Raw genomic sequence first — 14,842 nt, 5'->3', positions numbered from 1 at the left:
GCCGCATAGCAAATCGTCACAACTTGTAAGGTTGCGGATAGGCTCTGGTTCAGGTGATAGGGATGGGAGAACGCTCTCGCCATCCCTATGTGAAGGGTATTCCGTTAAAGGAATCCAGGGACTCAATGGTTTGGTCAACCCCTGAGAGTGGGTTGTGCCCGTGCCTGAGTCCAGGGGGACATGTGGGTGGCGGAGTTAGCCTGTTCCCGGCTTTCCGCTTATCCAGGTGTTCACCCTTGGCTGACCTATGCTGGAACCCTGGGTCAGCGCTACCTGTATGGCAGGGAGCTAGTCGAACCAGAGCCTATGCAACCACTCACTTTCTGTAATCAATAAAGTTGTGGCCTAAATTCTGCCAAAAACCAAAACCAAAAATTTGAGTCATGTGTGAATTTATTTAGGGGGGGAGGTTTCTGGGTCTGAACTCGCAAACGCTGGAGCTTGTAGCTTATTCAAGACAATATATAAAAAATATTATGCTGTATAACTGCTGGATATCACTGAAGTGGCTGGTGTTTGCAAAGAGTTAAAAGCTCTCTTTTCAAGCCAGACTGGGGGAAATCAAATTCCCATCAGCCCCAGCAAGTATGGCCAATGACAAGGGAAGATGGGAGTTTAAGGTCACAACGCAAGCAGAGCACCATGCCTTATGCCTTAACAAATCTGGTTAATATTTAAGGAGCCACAAAACTCTTTATCAGTTTTGCTACAAGAGACGAACAAGCCTACCAGTCAGAAAACTATCGAGCAAGTGTCATCATTTAATCTGTTTTTAAAAAGCCAAATATTAACATTTATATCTGATAGCACAGTGAGATCTCAGTTATAGCCAGCCAGAGACTCATATCAATATGACTGCAATTCAGAAATTACTGCCTCTGGATTGAGATGACTTCCAGCAGGGTAACGGCTTAGTTTGTTACAGCAACAGATTTATTGTGCCCGGCCTGCATCAGATGAAGTGGGTTCTAGTCTATGAACGCTTAAGCAACAACAAATTTGGTAATATTTAAGGTGCCACTGGACTATTTGTTGTTTGAACTCAAGGCTACAGAGATTGGTGGAACAAAGACTGGACCAAATGTGCATTAGTAAAACCTGTGTATAATTTATATGAAATAAGCTCCATGATACAACAAACTGCATATGAAACACTACTGGATGAATTATGAAATATTATCTCAGCTAAGTGGATAAAAAGGTTTGTCAAAATTGCTAAAGGACTGGAATGAGCTCTTTCCTTGACAGCGTCTGAACCTGAATCTTGTGTTGCGTTAAATATTATGCAATAATAAAAAGCTGTACACCAGTAAGATTAAATCAAATAAACAAGGAATATTCGGTGTTATGTTGGAGGCGATGCCAGGAAACCGGGACTTATGTTCACATGTGGTGGGGGTGTAAATATGTACATTTTGAGGGGGGGGGAGGGTGTTTAAGCAGATAAGAGAAATCACTGGGTTAAAGCTAACCGAAATAATAATAATAATAAATTTTATTTATATCCCGCCCTCCCCAGCCGAAGCTGGGCTCAGGGCGGCTAACAACAATCAAAATAATCCAACATTCTAAAAACATTCATTATAAAATTAATTAAAATCAAATTAAAATCAAATTGATGGCAACCATTAAGCAAAATTCTGTGCAGATTGCCAGAGGAGGGGGTCAGGCTGCGCCCTGACCAAAGGCCTGGTGGAACAGCTCTGTCTTGCAGGCCCTGCGGAAAGATGTCAGGTCCCGCAGGGCCCTAGTCTCTTGTGACAGAGCGTTCCACCAGGTCGGAGCCGCGGCCGAGAAAGCCCTGGCTCTAGTTGAGGCCAGCCTAACCTCTCTGTGGCCTGGGACCTTCAGGATGTTTTTATTTGCAGACCGTAAATTTCTCTGTGGGACATACCAGGAGAGGCGGTCCCGTAGGTACGAGGGTCCTAGGCCGTATAGGGCTTTAAAGGTTAAAAACCAGCACCTTAAACCTGATCCTGTACTCCACCGGTACGATAGGGTGGAAGGTTCGCAGGCTATAAAGGACTTGCTCACAAATTTATTGACAGCTGCACAAATTATTATAGCTAGGAAGTGGAAGGGGCAAGCAGAATATAAAATGGAAGAATGGTATAAAGGGTTGTGGGATATAGCCATTAATGGTAAATTAACATGTGCTATTAAGGTAAGACGGGGAACATGCAGGAGAAATGATTTTGAGGAGATATGGAAGGAATTTGTACTCTTAAAACAGAAAGGGGTCAAACCATTGCAAGAGGTGTTGAAATTTTGGGAGGTTGGATAGTTACAATGGAATGGTCTTGGGGTGGGGTGCCCATTTTTTATTTTATTTATGATTATGACTTTGTTTAAATAAATATTTTTAAAAACTTAAAATGATGTAAGGAGTAGAGCAAGAAAAGTAGGACAGGAGCTGCCAACCACTTAATTGGCCACAAGTGCAGGCAACAAATGCTCATCTCAGAGATTGCCTTCCACATGTAGTCTATTTGCATGGAGGTAAGGAGGGCCACGGATGCGGGTGGCGCTGTGGTCTAAACCACAGAGCCTAGGGCTTGCCGATCAGAAGGTCAGCGGTTTGAATCCCCGCAACGGGGTGAGCTCCCGTTGCTCGGTCGCTGCTCCTGCCAACCTAGCAGTTCGAAAGCACGTCAAAGTGCAAGTAGATAAATAGGTACCACTCCAGCGGGAAGGTAAATGGCATTTCCGTGCGCTGCTTTGGTTCGCCAGAAGTGGCTTAGTCATGCTGGCCACATGACCTGGAAGCTGTATGCCGGCTTCCTTCATCCTGTAAAGTGAGATGAGCGCCGCAACCCCAGAGTCATTTGCGACTGGACGTAAAGGTCAGGGGTCCCTTTACCTTTACCTTTAAGGAGGGGCACACCAACAGCCCACCAGATCTGATATGACACATGTGCACTGAGTAGTACACCTTCAAAGAGGTACATGCGCATGCACACACTTATGCTTGCAAAGGCATTCCGTGTGAACAGGGCCCCTGTGCAATTGCTCCAGTTGTATACAAGGGCCTATGTGTATACTGAGACCCTTTGAAGTTGCTCCACTCAACATGGTAGCAGGGCATGCGCCCTCAGGCACACACCCCTCCCCACACATAATGCAGCAGGAGTGGCAGATCAGAACATGCTCTAAGAGAAGATGCAGCCACCATATTGAAATCTCCCTGGTGACGAAGTCATGGGCCCTTCAAAGTTATGCAGGCCGTCATCAGCTAGACATAGAGCTGTCATTCCAATGCATCTTTCACGTCTATAGCATGGCAGGGTCTAAGTGAGTCATGGCCAAACTTGGCCCTCCAGCTGTTTTGGGACTACAATTCCCATCATCCCTGACCACTGGTCCTGTTATCTAGGGGTGATGGGAGTTGTAGTCCCAAAACAGCTGGAGGGCCAAGTTTGGCCATTAGTAGTGCACCAAGGCAAACAACATCAGGCTTCTGATTTAAATAAGGCTTCAGATAAGCGAACAAAGATAATCACAAGTCACATTAGCAATCACATCAACAGAAGTGTCGTAACTGATGCTAGACTTGAAGTATCTTTACTAGCAATCTATGAACGGCCATAAGCATGGGACTATCTTCATAAAGTGGCAGAAATTCCTCAGATGAGCAAAGTCAGAGGCAAAAGCATGTTAAAAAATCAGTCATTTGTATGTTCTGCACCAAGAGGGGAACGGGGTTGACATTGGCAGAGAGACAGCATTTAAATTCGTCAAATTTAGCACACAGATACAATTGGCGATACTTAGCACATTCTTGAGTTCATGGAAGCAACTTTAAAAGGTGTACAGTGGTACCTCAGGTTACATACGCTTCAGGTTACATACGCTTCAGGTTACACACTCCGCTAAACCAGAAATAGTGCTTCAGGTTAAGAACTTTGCTTCAGGATGAGAACAGAAATCGTGCTCCAGTGGTGCGGCGGCAGCATGAGGCCCCATTAGCTAAAGTGGTGCTTCAGGTTAAGAACAGTTTCAGGTTAAGAACGGACTTCCGGAATGAATTAAATACTTAACCTGAAGTACCACTGTAATTACCGTACATACGTACCTCCCTTCCTGGGTTTCTATGGTCAGCTGGCAACCATAAGAAGATTGACTTCTATCTGCATTTTTAAAGGATCAGGGCCAAGCAGTAGCTTTCAATTGCATTAACTTCTAATGCTAACTCTTGACATCATACATCTTTTTTTCCCATGTGAGGATGCCGGCCCAAGTCTGAAAGCTACTAATTCTTATACATGCAGAAGCTCGGGATATATTTTCTCTTGAGTTCTACACATATTTATAGATCCAGAAAATCAGGTGCAGCTTGAAGTCAAGCGTGTGCTAGAGAAAAACAAACATTGCAGCAGCACCAAAACCAGTTAGGATTTGGTATAAAAAAGGAAGTGAGCTCGGGATATTCAGCTTTGGCCTCTTAAACTTCAGAACCCAAAGGGAAAAATTTTTTATCATGTACTATAACAATTATCCCCGCCCCTTCCCCAGGATTTCAACTAACGTTTCTTCCCGAATAAGTATTTAAGTTTCTAGTCCTGTGCATTTAACTTGGAAGCAAGTTCCTCTGCAAATTGTAAGGAAACAACGGTCTGTCAGAACTCAAACATTACATATCACTGTCTTTGCCAAAAACCTCTGCAACAAGCACAACTTCAAGATATCAAAGAAAGAGCAAAACCTTCCCTGAACTTAATCCAGACATTAATTACATGAAGAAGGGAATCTCAAAGTTTACCAGGATAGACAAGGGTCCTTAGATGATGGTGAAGTCCAATTTCTCCTGGTTTCTGCCGCTTCTGCAGGGATACAATAGGACGGTCCTTGCTAGTCTGGTGCCTCTATATTTGTGTTTTCCCACAGATCCCTGGATTGAAAAGCCAAGGTACAGGAACTTGCGTTCCTGGCCTGCCTTCCCAAACCCCATTGAATTAAAAAGCCTTCCATGAAAGGCCAAAAGGGGCTTTTTGCCAAATGCTGGCGTTCTGAGACGACAGCTACGATGGATGATTCTTCGCTTGCCCTCTCAGCAAAAAGAAGAGGAGAACAACAAGTCATCTAAGTATTAGTGATGTGGGGCGGGAGGAGGGAACAGGAGAGAGAATTGAAGCCGATTCTAAAACAGGAACTCCTCTCTGCTTCGGTTCCAAAGCAAGACACTGCTGTCCCTTTAAAACAGTTTGACCTGTTGGCCCATGCACAAAGGGGAAGGATTAAACTCCACTAAGGAAGTAATGCAAACTTATCTCCCCCCCAAATAAAACCCCTTTTTTTTCTCTTTCGGTTGCCATGGATATCGTGCTGAGTGATACAAAACCCTCCAATTTGCATTGCAAAGCAACAGCGAGCAGTAGAGGACACACAACTTGGTATTCTGAATGCAGACAGGCTGTGGAACTTCCATTTTGAGAGCTGGCAACTACCAGCACAAATAGTGGCACTTGAGAAGGACTTACCAGCCTCGCAATTTTGAGTCCTTGTATCCTACAAATGGCACTCCTAATTTTGATTAGAATAAAACAAGTACAGTCTCTACAGGTGTGTCTGTCTATCATCTATCTATTTGCAACTCCTCTCTCTACAAAGCAGAAATTGGCTAGAGAATTCAAGAAGGGGGTCACCTGTCCCCTTCTACATCCTTTCTGAAGCCAAATTTCAGCTGAGGGCCTTGAGTGTAGTCACATGCAAAATCTTCATAGGAAATGTTTTGCCAATCTTTTTTGGCCTCACCCCAATGGATTTCCACAGAAAAGACACGATTCCAATCAAAATTTGGACAGCGCCGTGTGGGGTTTATATTCCTAGTCTGCATTTTCTCTCAGGATCAGGTGAGATCAGGTGTGGACTGTTAAGTATAGTAATTTAATTCTCTGAAATTGTAAATGTTTGTATCCATTACTATATGTTGAAATATGATTGGTTGGTAATTCAATTCTAGAGAGTTCTCTAGTAGTTCTCATGTGATTGGCTAACATTGGTCACATGGGAGGTATCTAGTGAAGTAGAGACTCCATTTTATGTGAAGCAAGATGACTGAGTTTTAGAATCCACTGTGAACACTGCTAAGTTGAATAGAGTGTTGGAGTGCCTCTTCTCGTCTTGAAAGAAAGAGAGCAAAGCTGCAGGAGAAGAAGGTAAAAGTGGAAATCTCTCATAGGAGCTGCAATTGAGATATGAAGGCTGAAAGTGATGAACACTGGAAAGGGAGGAAAATACAGTTGTTTGGAAGTTAAAAGAAGAGACTGTAAGCTCATGCTTGGATGAGCATGTGACTGTAAATATTATGTTTTGATTCATCTATAACTATAAGTTTCTGCAAGTAGAGTTTTGAAATGTTGAAGTCTGGGCATGGGTTTAATTTCCAAAGAAGGGTGTCAGTCATATACGATTTTAGCTTCTTAGGTGCGATTTCACTACTCTGACTTCAACTTGCACAGCAGAGCCAAAGGGGTTAAAATAAAATGACAATAAAATGATCAAGGGAACACAAGCTGTTTCTTTGTTGCTATGGTGCTGAAAACATGGTAAAACAAATCAAAGGTATTGGAGACAGGAAGGATGCCAGAATCCTAGAAAGAAGCATATATTACTGTGATACCATCATATGATAAAGACCTAATGGAACCTAAAGATTATAGACCAATATCATTATTAAATAATGATTACAAGCTTTTTACGTTGATATTGGCAAATAGATTGAAAATGACTCTAAGAAATTTGATTCATGAAGACCAGGTGGGTTTTCTTCCTGGGAGACAAATGAAAGAAAATGTTAGGAAAGTCATAAATGTTTTGTGCTCATAATGGAAAGCAGGTGGCGATAATATTTGTGGATGCCGAAAAGGCCTTTGATAACGTCTCATGGCTATCTATGTCAAAGTTACTGGAAAAGTTGAGATTTGGGCATAAAATCAATCTATAAAGATTAAACAGCCAATATTATAGTAAATAAGATTTCAGAAAAATGTATGCCGCACAAAGGGATGAGGTAAGGCTGTCCATTGTCTCCGCTGTTATTTATATTAATATTAGACGTACTGGCGGAAAATATCAGGAAAAACAATAGAATACAAGGAATAAAAGTGGGACAGCAAAACTATAAATTAAAAGCATTCATGGATGACTTAATATTAACTTTAGAACAAGCAAGAGAGAGCATACTGAAAGTGATAGAAAAGATAGACAGATTTGGAAAACTAGCTGATTTCAAATTAAATAAAGGAAAAACCAAGATGGTGGTTAAAAATATGGACAACCAAGCAAAACAAGTATCTAGAAACCATTGTTGGTGGAAAGTAGAAAAAAAAATCTGGGGATCTGGTTAACAACAAACAGCTATAATATTTGCCAAGATAATTACGTAAAGGTTTGAAAAGAGATAAAGAGAAATATGGAAAAGAATGAAATTATTTTGGGTATTAAAATGAATGTCCTTTCAAAAATGTTGTTTTTATTTCAAAATAACCCAATAATTAACAACACTCGATGCTACAAAGCGTGGCAGAAAAATATATCAAGGTTTATCTGCCATTTATTCTGGAAGCCCAGAATAAAACACAAAGTCATGATAGATATATTAAAAAAGAAGAGGCTTCACTCTACCAGACTTCCAAATCTACTTTGAGGTATCATGTTTATGGTGGATAGAATATTGGATATTGTTGGAAAATATCAGAGTGTTAAATTTGGAAGGACATGATATACAATTTGGGTGGCATGCCTGCCTATGGTATGGGAAGGCAAAAAATTATAAAACCTTTGCAAACCATGTGATCAGAAAAAATATATACAGAGTATGGGGAAAATACAAAAAACTATTAGAAAAGAAAACACCAATGTGGATATCCCTGATTGAAGCCACTGCAAGGAAAAGAACAAATATGGATAAACAATGGTTAACATATAAAGAAATAAATTCTAGATCTTACAGGATAGGAACTAAAGTTGAAAAATCCTGAGGAATTAAAAATATATATTAATGGATTGGTTACAGATACATCAGATTAACAACCTAAGATAGATAAAAAAAATGGATTTGCAGAACAAAAATCCCAATTTACAAGGGATTTATTAGATACAAAAGTAAAAGTATTATCAAAAATGTACAAACTGCTGCTGGAGTGGGAAACAAAAGAGGAATTGTGAAATCAAGTATGATTAAGTAGGCACAGGATGTGGGTCATAATATTAATTATCAGCTATGGGAGAATTTATGGACAGTAAATATGAATTTTACGGCGTGTTATGCATTAAAAGAAAATATGATGAAAATGACCCACAGATGGTACTTAACACCTGCCAAACTAGCGAAAATGTTTAAAAAAGAAAAAGGCAAATGTTGGAAAAGAGGGATCTTTTTTCTACATGTGGTCCAGTAAAGTAATTAGGGAATTCTGGGAAGCAATTTACAATGAATTAAAAAGGATTTTTTTTAAAAAAAAAAAACCTCCCAAAAAAGTCTGAGACATTCCTCTTGGGAATGGTAACAACAGAAGTCCCTAAAAACAAAAGAAATTATTATTATAATCTATAATGGCTAGAATCTTATTGGCACAAAGGTGAGAAACAAGTACGGTACCCGCCAGGGAAGAGTGACCATATTAAAATGCTTGGGGATGCTGAATTGGCAGGTATAATGAATAGGATAAGAGAAAAGGGTGATAAAGAATATAAGGAGGATTGGAAAATGTTTATTGGATATTTTAAGAACCAGTATAAATAAGTAATTAATCTTTCAGGTCTTGAGTAAATCCAACAAAACAAGAGCTAATAGAGGAAGAAATATGAAGACTAAAAATTTGAAATACGTGATTTAGTAGAAAAGTAAAGAAACAAGGAAAAGGGAGTCACTTGGGATTTAGCTGTATGTCGTGATTGGTATGAAAGTTGTATAACTCGTGGGTGGAGGGAAGGGGGGGTGGGACGTGTGTTCTTTGTTGCTGTATTAAAAATGCAAATAAAAAATTAAATTTAAAAAAAGGTAAACGACAATAAAGCGATCAAGGGAGCACAAGCTGTTTCTTTGCTACTATGGTTCTGAAAAAGTGGTAAAACAAATCTGGGATGAGCAGAGTGACAGAGCAGGGGCAGGGAAACTTTTTATTAATTCAAAAAAATATTTGTATACCACTGTGTTTCATAAAACATATACCAAAGCTGTTTACAGCAATAAAAACGTAACATCTGACCTAGTGGGCCAGATCTTTATCTTCACTCACCCAACTTTGACAGGTGGGTGGGACTCCACCTGCCAATCATTCACTATAATGATGTCATGTGACATTAACCTGTCAAAGAGCAGTGTGCAGCAATTCCCAAGTGTCCAACCGCCAGTTGTCAGTCATTATAGAAGTGAAAGAGAGGAGCAGGCAGAGTGCCTCCTAACTGCATGCCCAGTATAATATCTAACACAAGAAAGCACATCAGGCATGGGGGAAATAGTGGTACCTCAGGTTAAGTACTTAATGCGTTCTGGAGGTCTGTACTTAACCTGAAACTGTTCTTAACCTGAAGCACCACTTTAGCTAATGGGGCCTCCTGCTGCTGCCGCGCCGCCAGAGCACGATTTCTGTTCTTATCCTGAAGCAAAGTTCTTAACCTGAAGCACTATTTCTGGGTTAGTGGAGTCTGTAACCTGAAGCGTATGAAACCTGAAGCGTATGTAACCTGAGGTACCATTGTATGTGGCTGTCCAAGTGTTGTTGCACTACAACTCCCATCATCCCTGACCATGAGCCATGGTTGCTGGGACTGATGGAAGTTGTAGTTCAGCAACATATGGAGCGCTGCACCTGTCCTGAATGTATACAAAACACGTGTACCAAACAAACCAGAGGGTCATTAAAGACTAAAATGTTACATAGGAAAACCCTCTGCCTTGATATGGGATGCAGGTGGTGCTTTGGGTTAAACCACAGAGCCTAGGACTTGCCGATCTGAAGGTTGGCGGTTCGAATCCCCACAACGGGGTGAGCTCCCGTTGCTCGGTCCCTGCTCCTGCTAACCTAGCAGTTCGAAAGCACCTCAAAGTGCAAGTAGATAAATAGGTACCCCTCCGGCGGGAAGGTAAATGGCGTTTCCGTGCACTGCTCTGGTTCTCCAGAAGCGGCTTAGTCATGCTGGCCGCATGACCCGGAAGCTGTCTGCAGACAAAATCCGGCTCCCTCGGCCAATAAAGTGAAATGAGTGCCGCAACCCCAGAGTCGTCCGCAACTGGACCTAATGGTCAGGGGTCCCTTTACCTTTTTATACCTGATCACTATTAAAAGATCATCCCGAATGATCACATTTAGAGTACAGTGGTACCTCGGGTTAAGAACTTAATTCGTTCTGGAGGTCCGTTCTTAACCTGAAACTGTTCTTAACCTGAAGTAACACTTTAGCTAATGGGGCCTCCCGCTGCCACCACACGATTTCTGTTCTCATCCTGAAGCAAAGTTCTTAAACCGAGGTACTATTTCTGGGTTAGCGAAGTCTGTAACCTGAAGCATCTGTAACCTGAAGTGTCTGTAACCCGAGGTACCACTGTATGCTGGAAGCAGAGAAAGCATCACACCAACAGTAATAATAATAATAATTTATTATTTATACCCCGCCCATTTGGCTGGGCCTCCCCAGCCACTCTGGGCGGCTTCCATAGAAACAAAAAATACACTAAAATATCACATGTTAAAAATTTCCCTGAACAGGGCTGCCTTAAGATGTCTTCTGAATGTCAGGTAGTTGTTTATCGCTTTGACATCTGCTGGAAGGGCGTTCCACAGGGCGGGCGCCACCACCGAGAAGGCCCTCTGCCTGGTTCCCTGTAGCTTTGCTTCTCGCAATGAGGGAACCACCAGAAGGCCCTCGGCGCTGGACCTCAGCGTCTGGGCAGAACGATGGGGGTGGAGACGCTCCTTCAGGTATACTGGACCGAGGCCGTTTAGGGCTTTAAAGGTCAGCACCAACACTTTGAATTGTGCTCGGAAACGTACTGGGAGACAATGTATGTCTTTCAAGACCGGTGTTATATGGTCTCGGCGGCCGCCCCCAGTCACCAGTCTAGCTGCCGCATTCTGGATTAGTTGTAGTTTCGAGTCACCTTCAAAGGTAGCCCCACGTAGAGCGCATTGCAGTAGTCCAAGCGGGAGATAACCAGAGCATACACCACTCTGGCGAGACTGTCCGCGGGCAGGTAGGGTCTCAGCCTGCGTACTAGATGGAGCTGGTAAACAGCTGCCCTAGACACAGATTTGACCTGCGCCTCCATGGACAGCTGTGAGTCCAAAATGACTCCCAGGCTGCGCACCTGGTCCTTCAGGGGCACAGTTACCCCATTCAGGACCAGGGAATCCTCCACACCTGCCCACCTCCTGTCCCCCAAAAACAGTTGCCTGCAGAACAAGGAATAACGTTCCCAGATACCTCCAACGATGATCCACACACTTCTTCTGAGAGAGGTTACCACCTGCTATTGTGGGAATTTCATTCTTGAACCACAATTACACAACCGGTAAAGAGGATATTACAAGAGCATCCGAATGACTCCTGCAGCCTGACCTGAACCAAGTAAATCCTACTGTTTTCAATGGGAGTTTCTCCTGAATGAACAGAATAATATTGGATGATCCCTAATAAAAGGTTCCGCTGTGCTTCAACCAAGGTTGTCTGATACAGGATCAACGTAATAGATATCCTAATTTTCACTGTTTAGAGAGATAATACAGCACCCAAGATAACAGTCATACCCATACATTTAAACTTTCACTTGTTTCCCCCAGTTTTACTGTCCATCAAATTTTAATTTAAGTTTGAGATGTTGGTAATTCTGAAGCCAGACAAGAAGTGAAAGATCACATCGAGACCCAATCGTTTTTACAAGTGTACTTCACTCACACAATCACAGCCATAGTGTGTGGGGTGGGGAATAAAACACATAATCCAAAATAAAGACCTTTACCTATTGGAGTGTGATGCCCGGGTGACATTTCCAAAGACTTTTATATAGACAGAAATCCAGCCAGTAAGTTTCCCAAGTCGAAGTGCTATCTCTTGCCAGCCAAGTGCAGCCTTTACAATACTTGAAGCCCTTTTGCCTTGTTGCTCCTAAAGGAAGCAAGCGAAGGGGTGAAAGACAAACATTTGCCTATCCTGCAGTGACATTTTCATAATCCACGCCCAGCTCCATGTCTAAAGCAAAACCTGTTTTTCAAAGGTATTTTATCTGGGATCATTTAGATAACAGCAAGATCGAGGAGGGCATCACTCGAAATATAAACAGATCTTGTGTGGAAGGAGAAAGAACAGACATTTGACTAAGCCAGCTCATTTATGATATTGTATGTTGTAGAGCCAAGATACCGTCACCATCAATGTAAGATTAAGGTCATTAAGGGCAGAGGGATTAGAATAGATGGCTTCTGAGGTACAGTGGTACCTCAGGTTAGATACGCTTCAGGTTATATATGCTTCAGGCTACAGACTCTGCTAACCCAGAATAGTGCTTCAGGTTAAGAACTTTGCTTCAGGATAAGAACAGAAATCGGGCTCCGGCGGCACGGCAGCAGCAGCAGGAGGCCCCATTAGCTAAAGTGGTGCTTCAGGTTAAGAACAGTTTCAGGTTAAGAACGGACCTCCGGAATGAATTAAGTACTTAACCCGAGGTACCAATGTATACATTTCATAGAGCCAAAAGAAGGTTTTTATGTATGCTATGCTAGGTGCTGTTGGCAGCTGAATGCAGGAGTTTTGGAGCAAGTGTGATGTACAGTGGTACCTCAGGTTAAATACTTAATTCATTCCGGAGGTCCGTTCTTAACCTGAAACTATTCTTAACCTGAAGCACCACTTTAGCTAATAGGGCCTCCTGCTGCCGCTGCACCGCTGGAGCACAATTTCTGTTCTCATCCTGAAGCAAAGTTCTTAACCCAAGGTACTATTTCTGGGTTAGCGGAGTCTGTAACCTGAAGCATATGTAACCTGAAGCGTATGTAACCCGGGGTAGCACTGTATTCCCATACTCCTGAGGCTTGACCTGGCTGTTCTGTCAATTGACCACAAAGGTCATCTCAGCATAAAGTTTTCTCTGATCAGACGAATCTGCCTCACTTGGACCTCACTTCCCAAGTTCTTTTTTAGCAGGAGTGATAGACTGAACAGCAGACTGCAAACATTTTCCTAATATAGATAGTGGTGTAAAAAAAAATTTTTTTCCCCAGATACAGCTTCTGTCGATACTGTAGTTCTATGACACAGTCAGCCTGTTACATCCTGTTACGCAGCTGTTAAAGGCAGTGGCACTCCACCAGACAAATATGTTGGCAAACTGACGTCGTCGAAAAGCCAATGAGAAAGACGCCCATTGATATAAGCCGAGCCATGGTGCCCTCTGCATTTTTTCCCTCAAATCCCACTTCACTCTGCACACTCAGCTTCAGAATATTTTCTTTTAAGAAATAATTACTAATTTTTTACAAGCTTGCCCGCTGCTGTGAAAGCACGCTGCCTCGCGATTACCTCTGAAAGAAATGCAAACAATTTGGTCTATAAATCCATGTGCTCACATAAACACAGAATTGTACACCTACTATTCAAATAAACCAAAGTACTGTTGATGATGACCTGGCTTTTTGAAGCAAACACATTCCCATCAGAGCTATTTCTGGCACTCTATGCAAAAAAAGAGAGGCGGTTTTTAAAGCATTGCGAGTAACAACTCATTTCTGGAGGTATGTTGTAGCAAATGTTTTTCCAGGGGAATGTCAAGTGAGTTAAAGCTGCAGTGATTTCATTCAAGTCTTATTTATAACTGCAAACATTGATCACATACGGTGCACCGATCCACACACGTTTTCACAATTCCGTGACATTAGCCTTAGCAGTTATGAATCTCTTAGCAGTTGAGAATCGTAGCTAATTTTAAGAATAAAAGGATTAATAAGGTTTGGCGTTTGTAAGGCTGGTGTTCTTAGCCCCCCAGAGTCTATAACCTCAAGAAAATCTCAGTTTCACACTCTCGGATCCTAACAAATGAGCCAAACAAACCATCATTTACTGCTGATCCAAACATTCAGAGCAGCCGCTCACAATACCAGTTCTGCGCAACAAAATGGCACACTAAATAAAGCTATGGCCTCCCGACGTTATATAAATGAAAATAAAGACACTTGTGTGTTCTTACAGCATTCTGCAGCCCAGGTCACTCACTTCCTTTGGGGTTAGGGTGGGGTAAGGCTCTCTCATTACACTTTGCTGAAGGCACTTTGACACTTGCTGTTCATTGCATTCCTTTGCAAAGATCGTCTTGCCCTGGCTCCTGAAGAAGCTACACAAGAGATCCAAACACATGCAATGGCAGAACAGTTGCATTTCTTGAGCAGGAAAAGCAATTTTGAGGAGATGGTGACTGGCCCAAGGTCACCCAGCGAACTTCATGGCTGAGTGGGGATTCAAACCCAGGTCTCACAGGTCATAGTCCAACACACTAACTGTTACAGCACACTGGCTCACGATGTGCCAGCATCTCTGAAGCACAAGCAAAGCACAATTTAAAACTCAATTCTTCAGGCACAAAAAGGTACTGTGGTACCTCGGGTTACAGACGCTTCAAGTTACAGACTCCGCTAACCCAGAAATAGTACCCCGGGTTAAGAACTTTGCTTCAGGATAAGAACAGAAATCGTGCGCTGGTGGCGCACCGGCAGCGGAGGCCCCATTAGCTAAAGTGGTACCTCAGGTTGAGAACAGTTTCAGGTTAAGAATGGATCTCCAGAACGAATTAAGTTCTTAACCCGAGGTACCACTGTATTAGGCTGGGGCTGAATGAATCCCCAGTCCTGTGCAA

General features: G+C 42.4%; 1 protein-coding gene across 1 annotated transcript in view; it reads right to left on the bottom strand.

Moving 5' to 3' along the window:
- The window catches only part of ITPRID1 (ITPR interacting domain containing 1), a 61,440-nt gene extending 56,312 nt beyond the window's left edge, over positions 1 to 5,128 (bottom strand). Inside the window, exon 1 of the mRNA XM_053409934.1 lies at positions 4,760 to 5,128. The gene's annotated coding sequence lies outside the window, so the exon portion shown is untranslated. The remainder of the gene's footprint in view (positions 1 to 4,759) is intronic.
- Positions 5,129 to 14,842: the final 9,714 nt, after the last annotated feature.

The sequence above is a fragment of the Podarcis raffonei genome, chromosome 12 (genome assembly GCF_027172205.1).
Source record: "Podarcis raffonei isolate rPodRaf1 chromosome 12, rPodRaf1.pri, whole genome shotgun sequence".
Taxonomy (NCBI): Eukaryota; Metazoa; Chordata; class Lepidosauria; order Squamata; family Lacertidae; genus Podarcis; species Podarcis raffonei.
This window is presented reverse-complemented; position numbering and strand designations above follow the sequence as displayed.